This window comes from Solea solea, chromosome 15 (assembly GCF_958295425.1).
Source record: "Solea solea chromosome 15, fSolSol10.1, whole genome shotgun sequence".
NCBI classification, from domain to species: domain Eukaryota; kingdom Metazoa; phylum Chordata; class Actinopteri; order Pleuronectiformes; family Soleidae; genus Solea; species Solea solea.
Window position 1 is genome coordinate 26,508,687 of NC_081148.1, and position 18,084 is coordinate 26,526,770.

Consider the following 18,084-nt stretch of genomic DNA (forward strand, 5'->3'; position numbering starts at 1 on the left):
AAAACTGGAACAAAAGCAATATTTGAAAATGTAAAAGTTTAAATTATTAAAGCCTATTTTTTCGATTGTTGACTTGATTGCTTTGTGTTTTCTTTTATTGTTGCTAATTTACTTTATCATTAAAACATTATTTAAAGTGCTTTTTGTTTTCCCACACAAATCTACCCTTCTGTCTCAGTCAGTCATTTATTAACCTAATGATAAGAGGGTCTAACCTTAACCTCATACTGGCCATACAAAAAGTTTTCACCTTAAATCTAATCATTTACATTCAAGGTATTTGCTTTTTCTCCCGATAAAGAAGACAAGTCCCCATAATGTGACTGTCAACAGATTTATGTCCCCACAACATGAGTAATACTTGGAACACACACACACACACACACACACACACACACACGCACTCTCTGGCACAAGATTGTTAGTGAGGACACTCATGATGCAGCACCTTACCTTGACAGTCATAACTAATAATAAGGTTGTTGTTTTTGAAAATAATGCATTTTATTTATAAGGTGCTTTTCACAAACTCAAAGTCTGAATGAATGAATATTTGCATGAATGAATGCAATACTAGTAATTAATGAGAAAAGAAGACGAGTAAAGTTAAAACCATTAAACATTAAAAGCACTTTTGAAAAGGTGAGTTTTGAACAGTCATGGATGAGTTGCAGAGGGAAGGGGCTGCAACTCATCCATATATATAAATATACATTTATATATATATTTCTTTCATATAAATGAAAGAAATACATCTTTCATTTATATTTTATCATTTAAATCTACAATCATCTCTTTCTGTATTTCTTTTGTTTCTTTTTCATATTTGTTTAGAATGGTGTGAAACAAATGCAATGTTTTTTTTATTTGTATTCTGTCACTGTGATGTGTTTGTGTTATTGCCATATGAAGAATGCCATTTTCAAAACCCCCTGGAGGGTTTAAGATTTCCCCTCGCATTCGGCTCCAAACGACAAACGACAAACACTGAGAGAAATAAAGAAAAGAACACGCAGATGTGACAATGACCATTAACACCACCTATACATACATTGAAGATTGATTGAATGACTTCACTCCTCCGCCAGGGGGGAAACACACATTCACAACAGCTCAGTTAAGAAATGAGAATAGAATAAAAAATAAAATACAATAATAAGAAAATTACAAAAATAAAAAGATAAAATTACACTCTAAAGAGTCAGTATCAGGGGTAAGTAGGAAAGTGAGTGGACATTTACGACGAGGAGTTAAATATCCGAACAGCAGTGGGGATGAAGGACTTTCGGTCGCGCTCCGTCTTACACTGAGGGTGCCGGAGCCTGCCGCTGAAGGAGCTGCCAAGCCCCTCCACAGTCAGGTGCAGTGGGTACATACAAACAAAAACGTTTTAATCAAGAATGACTTTTGACCGCCCACTGTAGGAATGTCTCTTGTCAGACAAAGCTAATTTTATGTCCAAATAATCAGAGATGACAACACAAAGGAACACAGTTACTGGTGTGTCACTTCAATTCACACAATCCAACACAGTGTTTGATGCTTTTAATGGATTTGTCTTTAAAATATACTGTTTTCATGTCCTAAATGATTGGATATTTACAATCATTAAAGCGGGAGGAGATTGAAAAGAAAGATAACTGTAAAGTTTAAACTGTACCACCCGACCATCTTCCTTGCTCTCTGTGTGGACACATCGCCCCCCTGAGGAGGATGGTGATAAAACGCCTCACACATTCAGCTCTTGAATGTGGTCATTAATGTCTTCCTCCTCAGGGAAATTTTTTAAATGTGACCAAACATGTTTGGTTTGTCTGTTACAAACATGTCAGCGGAGTCACTCTGACAAAAATCTTCTGAATTAGGATCCATGGTGGATATAACCTTAATAGACAGATTGTAATTATTGAGAGTGTTTGAAGAAAATCTTAAAATCATCTTCCGAATGTGTCCATACGCCCCAAATATCATCTAAATAGCAATAATGATGGCCCTTAATGGATAAAATAATATTCATTATTAATTCAAAATAATTCCTTGTTAAATTAATCTCCAATAATTGTAATAATTCTTTGTCTGGTCTTTTCTTATCTAAATTTGCGGAAAAAATGTTCTTCACTGATTGAATGCCCTCTATGTCTATATTTGTGTAGAGGTTATCAATGTCGATAGTAAACAATCTGCTGGGATATCTACTTTTTTAACTCTATCTATAAAATATACGTGTCTTTAATGTAACTATGGTGCATAGTGGACAGTGGATTCAGTTTAAAGTCCAAGTACTCTCACTGCTGGGTAAGGTTAGGAATTGAAAATGTGGACCGCCTCCGGATGGGAGGAGGTCAGTGCACTCACCGCCACTGACTCTTCCCGGAGCCTGCCGTGTTTTCAGCGCGCCCCTTGGTGTCTGCTCAGCACCCATAAGTATTTTCTAAATATTTTCTAATTATTTTCTGCCTTTTATGAAGTTTATGTAGACATAATTTGCTTCATTTATAGTCATTTTATTTCTTCTTGTTTTTGGCAGGTTCCAGGATGTCACAGGACAGTATTACCACAGTTTAGTTATATACATTGTCCCAGGTAAGTATATGAGTTTTTACTTTGAAAAACCTTACCTTCATCCACTTCACCTTGTTTAGCTTCCATCAGTGAGGTCACATGAGTCTGTGTGTGGGACTTTCACCTAAGAAAAAGGCAATAGTCGAAAGAAACGTATCCAGTTAGAAATATGCAGTCTGTGTAATTATCAAAACTATTGTCCAAAACACAGCTGTTACACAACAGTGTGCATACATAAAAACAACAGTGTGTGTGCATACACACAGGGATCAGGTGTGTTGAGTTTCTTCCCTGTTAAGGTGCCACTGCCTTGTTCTATAGTAAACAAAAACTTGGTCATCTTGGCTATCTGAAAGGTTTTGTCAGTCTGTAAAAGTCATGGTGAACTCTGATGTCATGAACCTAGCAACTTGTTCTAACTCTTGTTCACCAAGATCCAGGAGCTGGCAAAGTGTAGCCACCTGTTTTCTTAATTGAGTTGACCTGAGGAACTCTGTTTTTTTTTGGGATTTTCAGTGGCAACACCAGCTTCATCTCTCCATTTCATCAACACTTCATTTGACTCCATCGTGTGTGCACGCGCACGTTCTTTGTAGGCTTCGAGAGTCAAGGGCGATGCTTCCCCCTCACAGCTAAGCACCCTCTTCCTCTTTTAACTAGATTTTCGTTGATCTGGGTTTTAGATCTGGAGTTTTTTACCGTGATTTAACATTGGCCTGATTGCTTATCCCAGCTATTTTTCTCCCTGTGTGTGTGCGCGCTGACGGAAGGCCTCTTTCATTTTTCACCAGAAACGGACTGTTGTCGTGGCCGGGTCTGAGAGTGGCTACCCAGGGACAACGAGGGATCCTAGGGAAGACTTTGGGCTGGGTTAACTTTGTTATTACTTCTTTTGTTTTATTTTAATAAATGTCATGTACACTACTGATTAGAGTCATGTTTTTTTTAACTCTGCTCAAACCCTGATTTGAATTAAGAACCTGAGTGTTTTACCTTTAAGGGTCATAGGCTCTCACACCTAGGTGGTATTGTCAGCAACACCTTTTTAACAAATTAATTGATTTTAGATCAATTAAACCGTGCCACATCTACCTGCCTAAATGCAATGACTTACTGCCATGAGATTGGCTCATTCAATAAGTGTGTTCATAAACAGAAAATGTGTACCTAATTGGCATAGGTGTTTAAATCCAACCAGGAAGGGAAATAGAAAGCAGTTTATAGTAGACATGTTTTTTTTTTATATATATTTTTAATATCGTCATGAAATAGCGTTGAGCAAGATGTTTTAATGTAAAATAAAGTGAGTCGGTTTGAACATGGACACTTCAGTTGGACTTTATATTTATAGGTCCGTAAGTAAACTTTGTTTTATCAGTTTGATCCATATTCTTTATCTCGTCAGGTTACAACTGAATAAATATCAAATGTAACATATGGTAGGACTGCAGCATTTTATTATCCATTAATTAAATGAAAGTCTGTTAAATGATGAATGAGTGGATTACGCTGTATAAAATGTAATAGTGTTCATTTATTGACTCGTCTCTTCACTCCTGTTTTTGAAGATACATGTCATGGTCATTGGCATGTGTTAAAATTTCTGCTCAACTTGATTAAAGTGGAGGCTGTGCTCTTTGCTTACCTGTTGCCATGGTGAATCGTATCGGAGCTCCATTGATGATGGCTTTTTTCATTCCCAACGCACACGCCTAACTCTGAGTGAACATACTCAGAGTTGGTTGAACTAATGCTGATCAGCTGTTCTGAAACCGAAAACTCAGATTTAGAAAAAACATTGCAGTTGTATGTGAACATTTTAGATTTGAAATTGAAAATAGTATGATACATATTGACACTGACATTTTGTGAGTCTTTGTCTCTCAATGTGCAAAAACTATGCACAGGTGTTCTTCCCACTCTCTCGTCTCTGGTGACAAAGACATGAAATTGTCGTTCTCCTTTGTTGATGTCATTTTTTTGCGATAGTGCCACTCTTATTTTGAATTTTTCTTGTCTGTGTGTGCTTTATTTTCCCTCGATTATCCCAAGCTGCTTCACGTGTGTCTAGTTAGTCGCAGCTGTTCGTCCTGGTTGTGAGTTTGTCTTCGTCAGTCACCCTGTGAACACGTCTTTTTGAGCTATCCTCTCCATTTTTTTTTATTTTTTATTATCCAGTCAGTGATTTATGCATGCAAGTGCTTCAGTACCTTTGTTAACTCTTCTTACGTGTTCTAGTCCGTGTCCACGTCGATCCAGCTCCTGTGTATCACTCACCTTTGGTGATCCTCGTTCCTTATCTGCCTGTCCAAGTGCTACATGTGTTCAAATAAAGACTGTTACCACTGTTCCGGCATCTGGGTCTAGTTCTGTTAGTTACACAAATCACTGTAATAACCACATGTTGACTTTGACATGCGACTTCTCAGCTTTCACAAACCATTGGAATTTCTCCAGTAGCACAAACTGTGGCGTAACTACGGAAACGTAAAGTCAGTGTTTAAGGGTTAAAAGATGTGAAATTACTTTATCTGATTGATTCTGGTATGTGCACTTTTGTAATATTGATATCAGACACAAAATTAAACACACTAAATGACCACAAATGAAATCACCCTTACAGTCATTTTACTTTGATTGTCTACATCTGGTGGACAAAATAATATTGTAGCACCTGAGAGACATAAGAGTATATAAACAGCAAATATCTAACTATATATGGTTTTTGTCAAGCACATAATAAATATATCAACGTTAAATATTCTGTTTGTAAAATGTTACTCTGTCCTTGTCAACCTGTAAACAAAGATTAACAGCTCACATTTGCTATTACGCATCCATGCAACACCATCACAGGTAAACACTGCCACCTAGTGATGGCGAGATGAAGCTTCTTGAAGCATTGAAGCCTTCCACCCAAATGGTTCACAAAAAGGTTTATTTCTCAAGGCTTCGTGTGCTCACAACCCCCCCTGCTGGTCAAAGACTTTTAAACAGCCAAATATATTGTGGGTATTTTTTCAGCCATGGGAATAATTGCCAAGAAAAAGATATTAATTTCAATAAGTGCATTTCATGTATCGTTCATGTATTCTTTCACATAAAAATAATCAAGTTTTTTTTTTTTTTTACAACTTAGCACTTGTTTATTTACAACATCCCCTTCAAAAAGAGGAAAGACGAATTTTGATCTTGTTCCTCTTTTCTAAGTGGATGTTGTTTCTTTGTCAACATTGGTGGAATTTTTTTAAATAAAGTTATGGTGAAAAAAAAATCAGTCACAGCGCACCTGTTTTCAATAATAAGCCACGCCTCAAACAATTCTAGTTGTTGCACCTGATTTAAACTCCTTACAAAAGCCGGAACTGTTGACGGCAGCACCAGAGGGAGAGGAGATGTTGACAGATCACAGACGTAAGTTTGACATTACTTTGTTTCCTTGTTTCCTCACTGACACCAGTCTTCTTCTCATCTCTTGTCTTTAATGAAACGATCACAGTTGCGTGTTTGTGTCTCACTCTCTGTTTGCAGCAACAACGCAAACCTGCTACAAACCTACTACAAACCCCGGACTGGATTTCATGGATGGACTGTACTGGATTTTGATTCTGTTTGCTGGCGTGAGTACAACAGAAACACATCCCAACCAAACAAACTCCAAACGCGCTTAACATTAAATGTAAGTGTACAATCGAACTTTAACACTTTTGATTTTTATCATATGACATTTAAACTAATATTTAATTAAACATTTTGTTTGGAATGGGTATTAAGTAAAACCTGAAGATCACACTGACAACACATATCCCGGTCTTTCAATTTGGGGTCAAAGGTTAGAAAACAATCATTTGGACTCCACTGTCCACAACGGGCAGAGGAGTCAGTGCACACACCATCCAGGACATCCCTGGCAGGGCCAGCCCGGTCCCCAAGCGTCCGTCCGATCACCTAGAGGTTAGGGTTAGGCAAGAAACCAGTGAGGGTAAGGTTAGAGCAAATGGGACAGGGTTAGGGAAGGAAAAAAGAGGGTTAGGGTAAAATTTGAAATTTGTGCACACTCCATCCAGTCCCATGTAGCACCACAACTAGACCTCATTAAGACCATGTGGAATTAAAGTGCCTAATTTAATTATCCAGGCCCTCTCGGCTCTCCGTCTCTGGGCCACGTTCCAATTCGGGTTTGATTCAAGAACGGAGGCCTGAACTGAATCCCAGCCATGCTGAAGAAAGTGTTTAACCAAGTGAGTATGGATGTCTTTCTTTCTTATAATGTTATGCCTATGTCGTGAGAATCTGGTGCGAATCGTGTTTCCAGTCTCACCGACTTATTAAGTCCACATTGTTTGCAAATTATTATATAAACACAGTTTCTGGAATTAATATTTCCCTTATCAATTTGGTATGTAAATTTGTTCCTGTTATTAGACACCCATACTTGCTGTTTAAAGAATTTATCCAGCCTTGGTTTGGGATCAGTAAATTTAGGAATTTTTGCTTTTACCAGGTAATCCTTCAGATTTTTGTTTTTTCTGAATGCAGCAATGATCCTATGATTATATAAAATTCCCCTTTCTTTAAAGGAATCTTCAAAGTTTTTCTTAACTTCTCTGACCAGCTTCACTGTGGAGTCTGAATAAGTGGTGATAAAGGGCACCATAGAGGACACTATTTGGGGTTTAATTTGAAGGAACCTCTTGTAACAATTTCTAAGGAAGGTCCTAGAGTACCCCCTGCTGGCCAAGGCAGTGAAGAGAACTCTAGACGCCTTCTGAAAATCTTCCTTCTGTGTGCAGATCCTGTGGAAGTGTAACAATTGTGATTTAATTAGACCTGCAAAAGTATGTCTCGGGTGAAAGCTGGTATTGTGCAATAATGCATGTGTATCCGTCTCTTTAAAAAAAACTTTAATGTCCAATCGATTAGTTTGATTAAAAGTGGGCCCCTTGAATGTGGTTGTGTCCAAAAAATCTACAGAATTTCGATCCATGGTGGACTTAACCTTAATAGACGGATTGTAATTATTAAGAGTGTTAAGGAAAACCTTAAAATCATCTTCTGAATGTGTCCATACGCCCCAAATATCGTCTAAATAGCGATAATATTGTATGGGTCTCTTGTCACACTGTCGGAGGGCTCCTGCCTCCCAATCTGCCATAAAAATATTGGCATATGCGGGCGCAAATTTCTTGCCCATTGCTGTGCCCTTAATTTGTAAAAAATATTCATCATTGAATTCAAAATAATTTTTAGTCAAATTAATCTCTAATAATAATTGTAATAATTCTTTATCCGGTCTTTTTTTTTATCATAATTTTTGGAAAAAATGTTCTTCACAGATTGAATTCCCTCCTTTATGTCTATATTAGTGTAGAGGCTATCAATGTCGATAGTAAACAAGATCGAATCTGCCGGAATATGTATATTTTTTACTTTATCTATAAAATCATATGTATCTTTAATGTAACTAGGGTGCGTAGTGGACAGTGGATTCAGAAAAAAGTCCAGGTACTCTGCTGTTCTGTAGGTTTCACTGCTGCAGTCAACAATAGGGCGACCTGGGGGAATCACATGTGGCTTGCTCAACTTAACAGGGTCCTTGTGTATCTTTGGCAACATGTAAAAACGTCTAGGTCTGGGCTCTGGATCACCAAGTAAATACTTTTTTTGTTTCCAATTAATAAACTTCTTTTCATGAAGTTTATTGATGATTTTTGTCACTAATGGGATGGTGTCCAGATAAATTGTTTTTTGTAATTTAATGTAATAGTTTTTTAACGTTTAATTGTCTGTATCCCTCCCACAAATATTGCCCTCGGTCCATAACTACAACTACACTGCCTTTATCTGCAGGTTTGACAATAATATTTTTGTTATTCATCAACTCTTTTAGTGCTAATTGTTCTTCCCCTGTCAAATTTGGAGTCACATGCTGGATCCTGAAATGACGGTCCAGATATTTTATTTCATATTTCATAAGGGATATGATTAGGCAAAGTGGGAATGGACTGGAAATAGAAAAGTTGTGTGGGTCCCATATGGGTTCAGTAACATTGACCCCACATGGAAAGCCCATGTGGGCCTACTCTATGGGCCCCATAAGGGATATAATTGGGTAAAGTCAGAATGGGGTGGAACTTGGAAACAATAACTGGGACCCATGCTGCTTCAGTAACATGGGCCCCACATGCTAAGCCCATGTTGGTGGACTCTATAGGGATATAAGTAGCAGAGTGGGAATGGGATGGAACTGGGTAAAATTATCTAGGTTCGGTAAAGTGATTAAGTTTTCTTTTATAGTATCCCTGAATGTAAATTTAAAACTAAAGTTTTATATGCACAGTACCAACTCCATCCTGGTTACCTGGTGCAAGTTTAAATTGCTTTGGCAAATTAAATGTTAAATGTTTCCAATTTTTTTTTTTTAAAAGCCTGCTTTTTGAGGCCTGAGGAGCATGTTGGAGGGATGGGACCCATGTAGACTCCAAGGTGGGCTGAATTGGGACCTGTGTTTGCTTGGTAAGACCCCCAAACTGCCAGAAAACTTGTAGACCCTGTTCATTTCCACTCCAAAAACATGTAAAATTAAATTTGCCTCCTGCTGGGCCTACTGAGATACTAAAGTGCTCACATTTTGTTCACGTGGTCCTGGGGAGCAGATTTGGCATTTAAAGGGTACATATTACCCTTTATATACCCTATTTCCCCCAAAGGCGCGTTGCAACGTCACACGGCTCGCATCTGATAACAGGTGCGAGCGCACCTGACCTCCGCGTTACGGAGGCAGGACAAAAGTCATGCAAAATGCGCCAAAGCATGAATCCATTGCGACGTCTTTGAGTATATGGTGTCAAAGAGAAGATTTTTTTCTCTATGCAGCTTCTCTCTCATTTACTTAGAGCCACTGGCCAAAATATCTCAATATTCTATTACTTAATAAAGACAGTTTCATATACAGTGTATGTAAAATGCGAATTTTAAAATTGCAAAGGTTTGAGTGAAACTATTTTGCTGCCAGGAAATGTCGTTTTGCATTTTTGTAAAGCCTCCTGCAGCTGCTGAGAATGCACATACAATTTAGTATTGCACACTGTCCAGTAATACAGTTCTTCATCGTATACAGTATAGTTTTGGGAAAATATTTTGTTTAGGACAATAAGGCATTTTAAGGTAGTTTTTGAGTGTGTGAAAAATAGTCTGGTGTGTGTGTGTGTGTGTGTGTTTGTTTGTTTAGACCATGTCACCTCCTTTATAACTTATTTATGTGCATAATTATTTTTCTTCCCCATTGGGGTCTGCAGTTATAATTACTGTTATGAATGCTTTATATGTTACTATTACTTTATATATTGCTGATGGTGTTGCTGTTCTATAACCTTAATATATACATTTTCATATGTGTATTTAATGTCAATTTTAAAATGAATAGTAAAGATTTGAGTGGAACTTAGAGGTATTATAAACAATTTCATATACAAAAATGCAAGCTGAATTAGCTCAGCAGCCACAACTTTTTGTTGTGGCTGCTGCTTTTTTACAAGCTGTGTAAGCAGTGATGAAGCTAGTGTTACATTGAATTAATTGTTCAAGCTATATCCATTTCATCTGATTCTAGGCTTTACGGTATTTGTTTTTCCCAAGAGTTTGTCATGATCTGTCACTTACGTTAAGTACCTTGTTTTGTTTCTCCCTTCACGTTCTATGTCTTGTCTTCCTGTTTTATTTTGAAATCACTCACCCTTGTCTCTGTTTCAGGTTCCTGTCTACCCCGCCCCCTTCCTTGTCTGCGTGCACCTGATCCCTGATTGTGTCGACCACACCTGCATCCTATCACTCCCTAATCAAGCACTGCTTATATTCCCCTCTGTGTCTTGTCTCGTTGCCAGTTCGTTGTAGTTCATAGCTCACGTTCCAGCACGCTTTTTCACAGCCATAGTCTTGCCTTCTTGTGTTTTTGAACCTTGCCGGCCTTTTTTGACCTTGCCTTTTTGCCTGACGCTTTTGTACCTCTGCCTGATCTCTTGTTGACCTCCCGTGTACCGAACCTCTGCCTGGAATTAAACTCTGTTACTGACTGATTCGTGTTCTGAGTCCTGCATTTGAGTCCCTTGTTCTGCTCAGCCATAGTTCAGGTACAGAGTTCAGGTATGCATTTTAAGAAAATGCTGTCATTCCCATTCACAGGAGTCGGTGGAATCCCAAGTTGGATTCATCTTAGAAGGCTCCATTTTATTACTGGGATCTTGTTTGTGTACTTCATAATGTGTGTGGCGGGTCCGGCTGTGGAGCAATGACAATGTTTGTTCATCATGAACATTTAAAAAAAACCTTTAAGTAAGATGCTCTTAATGTTCTGATAATTGTACGTATAATATAAAATATAATTATAGGCTAGTGTACACTGTTTGACTGAGAGGGGAAAAAAGGAGTCTGTAAAATGCATTTATTTTATCTGATTTTATTTTATTTAATCATTTAAAACGTGTTTAAAAATTATATTTCTAGGCTGGTGATATAGTTTTCATCTACAAGTGCATTAAAATTGTGAATTTCACCTGAAATTGTATTTTTGGTGGGTGAATGTTAACCACCTGTGCAAAAACATAAATTATAAAAATTGCCTCCTGTTGGCTTCTCTCAACCATTGTCTTCCTGTCACATTTAGATTTGTCCTGATCACAGTTCTTCACTGTTGGAAACTGTTCTTCTTTGCCAGGTAAGTAATTTGAATGTACTAATTTACCATATGCACAATCTGTTGTCAGTTCATGCTCATTTGTCATTTTCAGTTCTGATATTATTGCAAGCTCAAAAATTGTAGTAGGCCACGTGAAGTGCATGATGGTGGACAGTTACTACCTCCCTCTGCTCAGTTTCATTCATTCTGTAAGCATGTGTGTGTTTGGGCCATTGGAACAAATTTTTCGGGTTTCACAGGGTTTACAGCTGCAAGTCAGAATGCTATTACGGACAAATTGGTACGCTTTATTTACAAAGACATGAAACCGATCAACATCTCACAGGGTTCGGGTCTCAAATACTTCATCCAGTAGCTTGAGCCAAGGTACACTGTTCTTAGCCGTAAGAGACAGAATTGCCACGGAGGCATATGTGACAGCGTTATTATATTAACGCCGTCGCGAGGCACATGCCGTCTGCCAGTGTCCCATGCATGGCACAGTGGACAGAATGTATAGCAACTAAATAAGTTAAATGTATTAACATTTTACTTGAAAATTCAAATACAAGTTGAATATTTAAAATAATAAAGAATGGAATTCGAATGAGATTATAGAGGGAAATTGACAGCCCGAGTGTGTACGATCAGGAAGGAAAGAACAGGGTCAGCAGACTTTCCAGTGCTAGTGTTTGGATTGTTTTGTTTATTTCGGAAATAATACTAACCCATGTGCACCCCTTTAAAAAGTAATGTAGCGATCCCTCTCTGAAAAAATCTTCCCCTCCTAAAAGTGCTGTAAAAATATTACTGAATATTTTTTCAACTTTTATTTAGTCAGATCTTTTCACCAACTGAAGTCCTGATCATAACTATTACATGTTCATTCATTTTAAAAACACAGGCGCTGAATAGTGGGTAGTTTTCTTTTAAAATTCCCACTTAGTGATGTTAAGTTGAACCACGTCAAAGAGTTGAATTTGATTTCTTAGATTATACCTACAGTTTACATTCTATTTTTGTTCAGAGGGCTTTATTTACAGGGGAAGGAAGCAGAGCCCGTCTGCCACCTGAGTGGGAGACAGGAAAAGCACGGTCCTTCCCCCGAACAGCGTCCCGTCCCCTCTCCCAAGACCGAGGACCAACAACATCAAAGTACCTCACACTTTTTGTGTGGGTAGCAGTGCGAGCGTATGGGCTCCTATTTCTCCTCCCATATCGCACCTCCGTCCATAACCCAACCTGCGGACGGACCATCCTAAGTCCCAATCCAATGGGTCCTCTCAAAAATCAAGTCCTTACAGGCAGCTTTGTATCATACGTGATAATATTGTATTTATTTATTAGAGCGTTATGAATTAGTTATTTATTTATTATGTCCAAATGTTTTTACAGGCAGCTTTGTATCATATGTAATAATTATTTATTCATTTAGTTATTTAATAGGAAGATATGAATTATTTATTATGTAGATATTTATAGTTAGGTATAATATATAATAAAAAAGAAAAGGAGTGGAAAAAAGGAAAACAAATTAGGTGAAAAAGTATGTGTGTGAATGTATGTGTGCGCGTGCCGTAAACCCGCAACGTTTCGACCGTAAAAAAGGTCTTCTTCAGGCGGTTGTTTTCGGCACAAAGTGAACGTGGACTGATAATTGAACTCACTGCTAACGAAGGATAATCTTCCCCTTTCGAGAGCTATGAAAGGAGTGAGTTCCAAAAAGCAAATCCCTGTCCTTTATACTCCAGGAGTGGAAGACACACCCCTGAGTGAGATTGCTCCAGACACACCGGAGCCAGGCACTGCAGGCCAGCTGTCCTCTCAAGCAGCAACATAACAAGCAGATTTTTCCTGGCTCCTTCATCTATTCTTTTGAAGAAACTCAATTGGACGCACCTAAACCAAGTTCTTCAGGGCCTCACAACCCTCTACATCCCACAATATTTTCTTCATTACCTCTATTTTGAGGCAGGGACAGACATAAAATAAATAGGGTAAGTTTAGGGATTAGAGGAAGGGGAAAAGAATTTCTTCACTGCGAAGCAGTGACGAAATTCTTTTCGTGCACACTCCATCCAGTCCTATGTAGCATCACAACCAAGCCTCATTAAGACCATGTGGAACTAAAGTGCCTAATTTGTATATCCAGACCCTCTCGGCTCTCCGTCTCTGGGTCGTGTTCCAATTTGGGTTAGATTCAAGGACGGAGGCCTGAACTGCATCCCAGCCGTGCTGCAGAAAGTGTTTAACCAGGTGAGTATGGATGTCTTTTTTTTTTTTCTTAAAATATTATGTCTATGTCGTGAGAATCTGGTACGAATTGTGTTCCCAGTCTCACCGACATATTTAAGGCCACATTGTTTGCAAATGATTATATAAACACAGTTTTTGGAATTAATATTTCCCTTATCAATTTGGTATATTAATTTGGTTCTATTATTAGACACCCATACTTGTTTAAAGAATTTATCCAGTGGCTTTGGTTTGGGATCAGTTAATTTAGGAATTTTGGCTTTTACCAGGTAATCCTTCAGATTTTAGTTTTTTCTGAATACAGCAATGATCCTGTGATTATATAAAATTCCCCTTTCTTTAAAGGAATCTTCAAAGTTTTTCTTAATTTCTCTGACCAGCTTCACCGTGGAGTCCGAATAAGTGGTTATGAAAGGCACCACAGAGGACACAATTTGGGGTTTAATTTGGAGGAACCTCTTGTAACAATTTCTAAGAAAGGACCTAGAGTACCCCCTGCTGGCCAAAGCAGTGAAGAGCACTTTAGTCGCTTTCTGAAAATCTTCTTTTTGTGTGCAGATCCTATGGAAACGTAACAATTGCGATTTAATTAGACCTGCAAAAGTGTGTTTCGGGTGAAAGCTGGTCTTATGCAATAGTGCATGTGTATCCGTCTCTTTGAAAAAAACTTTAACGTCCAATCGATTAGTTTGATTAAAGGTGGGCCCCTTAAATGTGGTTGTGTCCAAAAAATCTACTGAATTTGATCCATGGTGGATTTAACCTTAATAGACGGATTGTAATTATTAAGAGTGTTTAAGAAAATCTTAAAGTCATCCTCTGAATGTGTCCATACGCCCCAAATATCGTCTAAATAGCGATAATAATAAATGGGTCTCTTTTCACACTGTCGGAGGGCTCCTGCCTCCCAATCTGCCATAAAAATATTGGCATATGCGGGCGCAAATTTCTTGCCCATTGCTGTGCCCTTAATTTGTAAAAAATATTCATTATTGAATTCAAAATCATTTCTCATTAAATTAATCTCTAATAACTGCAATAATTCTTTCTCCGGTCTTTTTTTATCATAATTTTTGGAAAAAATGTTCTTCACTGATTGAATTCCCTCCTTTATGTCAATATTAGTGTAGAGACTATCAATATCGATAGTAAAGAGGATCGAATCTGCCGGAATGTCTACATTTTTAATTTTATCAATAAAATCATACGTGTCTTTAATGTAACTAGGGTGCGTAGTGGACAGTGGATTCAGGAAAAAGTCCAGGTACTCTGCGGTTCTGTAGGTCTCACTGCTGCAATCAGAAACAATGGGGCGACCTGGAGGCATAATGTGCGGCTTGCTCCACTTAACAGGGTCCTTGTGTATCTTTGGCAACATGTAAAAACGTCTAGGTCTGGGTTCTGGATCACCAAGTAAATATTGTTTTTGTTTCGAATTAATAAACTTCTTCTCATGAAGTTTATTGATGATTTTAGCCACTAATGGGATGGTGTCCAGATATATTGGTTTTTGTAATTTAACGTAATAGTTTTTATCGTTTAATTGTCTATATCCCTCCCACAAATATTGCACTCGGTCCATAACTACCACTACACTGCCTTTATCTGCAGGTTTAATAATTATATTTTTATTATCTATTAACTCTTTTAGTGCTAATTGTTCTTCCCCTGTCAAATTTGGAGTCACATGCTGGATCCTGAAATGACGGTCCAGATATTTTGAGTCCTTTTTAATTAACTTAACAACCTGGGGGGGTAGTTGTGCATCGGGAGGGGCCCAATCAGATGTGGGAGTGAAAGGGGGGGGCCTGGAATCACCCTCATCACCATAGAAAGCTGCCAACTTTAATCTTCTATGGTATTTTTGTAAGTCGAATCTAGACTGTTGCCTGATATTACTGTTAATATTAATAGTGGGGATGAAAGTAAGGCCTCTGTTAAGAAGAGCAAGCTGTGGGGTGGACAAGTGAACAGAATCACACAACAACAATACATTCTTATACCCCACCTGAGAGGAGAGGCTTGTGGGGGTTCTTAGTTTAAATGACCACACCAGTGGTCAAACATGGCAGCCGCCGTCTCCCTGGACCAGTGGATCTGGTCAGACTCAGTGCCAAACTTCTCCCTCGGCAGAGGCGGAATAGAGTCACAGTGCTCCTGGATGTGGCGATTGAGAGCCAGGAGACTGAACTTCTCGTGCTGTGGCAAAGCAGGGGAGAAGTTGATGGCTGGGACCAGAACTCTGGCGAGGGGAAAGCGCAGCTTCGTGGCCCTTAAAGCTGCCTGCAGCTGCTTCACAGAGGTCGAGTGTGCTCTCTGTGACCTGTGATTTACGCCAAAAGCCAGGACAATCAGCTCCGGTGGTGTGATGGCGATGGCCTTAGACATCAGAGCTGCAGCGTGGCGGAAATTCGCCCCCGGGTAGCTGTCCACCTGCAGTCGCTGATCCAGGAAGGGCGGGAACCTGCAAACATTAGAGTCTCCCACAATTAGGACCTTCTTCCTCACCGTGACGTGCCAGTCCTTCATCTTCCTCAGAGTGCTAATATGGCGAGTGACTTTGCGCCTGCCCAAGGAAGGGGGCTCCATGAGCCCGGCCAGGGTCCTCTGCCTGGTGGTCGGCGTCAGCCGTGGGAAGCTGGTCGGAAGACTGGATGGGCGTGGGAGAGGAGGAGAGGCCCGAATGGGCTGCAGTGGTGTGGTTGTGGGACTGTTGGCGTCTTCTCCATCAGTGCCAAGGGAAAAAAGGCTGTCCACTTCATACGAAACACAGCTGTTGCTAGGATGAGCAGCAGGTGGGCGGGGCCGTTGTTCGGGCTCAGGCGTGAAGGTGGCTGCATGTGTGACAACCGCTGATGTCTGGCTGGTGACCTCCCTCATGAGCCTCTGGGTCCTCGGTGCTGGTGTTGGAAGTGCAGGTGCAGCAGGAGGAGTGGACGATGATGTCGTCACTGTGGGGAGAGGAGGCCTTGCAGCAGGTGAATGGAAGGGGCATGGAGCGGTGGTGGGGGCGTTGATCTCCCTTTCCGCCTGCTGTGGGCTCCACTCGTGACTGGGGTCAGTCATAGTGGCTGTGGACGCCCTGGTGGTCACGTGGGGAATGGTAGTAGTAGGTAAGGTGGATGGTGGTGGCAGGGAGAGGGTAACTGGCGCCTGATGAACCTGTACCACGGTGGCTGGGGCTGGTGGTCCTGTAACTGCAGGGGCTGAGTCTGCAGTTACAGGAATTAATGGAGCTGCAGAAGTCGCTGCAGCTACAGGGGCTGAGGCTATAGCTGCAGGGCTGTGTGCTGAGACTGGAGCTGCAGTTGTGGGGGCTGAACTCACAGCTGCAGGGGCTGTAGGCAGTTCACTCAGTCGTGCCAGGATTTCTGTCTGTTGCAGGGTCTCAGGAAGGAGTCTCCTTCCCAGATTCCTCTGTGCCCAGGACCATGCTATTTTGAGGGGTCCACGCCAGTCACGGTCAGGAAAAGCTGTCAAGCTCTTTATGTCAGCCTCCATCAGCTTTGCATAGTGGCCCTTTAAAATGCCAATCGATGTGGCTTCCCAAAGTTGGGCATTGCCCTCAATTTGCCCCATGGTGTTCTCATTTGGAAAGGCAGGCTTAATAAACGTAGCCAGAGTCATTGTCATGTTACTGATGGTAGGGGGTGGGTCCGCCCCTGAAACATTTTTTAGGTGGTGCGCAGCTTTAATTATGCGGTGGAGAACACGCACTTTATTAACAAAGTCAGGGTCCTGACTGGTTACCTGGTGGGGCTGTGTTCGCTGGGGGCGCTGTTGAGTGGATTGCTGCCACCTTTGTTGTGGGCGTTGCCAGGCTCGTTGAGGTCCCGGCCGTTGCCATGGACGTTGTTGTTGTTGGGGGCGTTGCCATGGAAACCCTCGCTGCTGTTGCTGACGCTGCTGCCACTGTTAACCCTGCTGCTGCCACTGCTGTTGAGGATGCTGTGGCTGCTGTCGCTGTGGCTGCTGTCGCTGCGGCCGCTGCGGCTGAGGACACTGTGGCTGCTGCTGCTGATAGTAGCGCTGTTGTGGAGGACGATCACAACCGCGCTGCTGTGGTACACGTTGACTACTCCAGCCCCGCTGTGTACCTTGTTGATCCCGCCAGCGTGTGACATCCTCGGTCCGTCGCGCCCGGTCAAAGGAAACCTGGCGATCCTGCCATCGCGGTCGACCCTGGTTACGCTGCAGTGGCGCTGAGCCCCATTGTGGGTAGCGTGGTTGAGCGGAAAACTGCTTCGGTGCATCGCCCCTGGTAACGGAGGCATAGCTCCGCCGTTGCGCCGGTCCGCGGCGGGGGTAAGAGCCGTTAAACCTCTGCGGCGCATCACCGCCCCTGGAGCGTTGTCTGCCGCGCTTCCGTCTCACCACGATGAAGTCATCGTTATCATCATCATCATAATACTCTCTCTCGTTCCCGTACATGTGTGCGGTACGATAGAAGGCTAATATAGTTAGCCGCTAACCAGACTAGCTGCTGGAGCGGCTAACCGCTAATAACACTTAGCTTCAGTGTAAGGACGAAGGTGGAGGCTTCTTCTTCCAAACAAAAAACTTTTATTTAAGAACATACAAAAATAAAATCT

The 18,084-nt window shown here is 40.8% G+C and overlaps 1 long non-coding RNA gene across 1 annotated transcript; it reads left to right on the forward strand.

Annotated features, from left to right (window-relative positions):
• The first annotated feature begins 5,937 nt into the window (after nucleotides 1-5,937).
• Nucleotides 5,938-10,523, forward strand: LOC131474460 (uncharacterized). The gene is made up of 4 exons (XR_009242291.1): nucleotides 5,938-5,976; nucleotides 6,094-6,182; nucleotides 6,700-6,803; nucleotides 10,315-10,523. It is a non-coding gene; the product is annotated as an uncharacterized LOC131474460 (long non-coding RNA).
• Nucleotides 10,524-18,084: the final 7,561 nt, after the last annotated feature.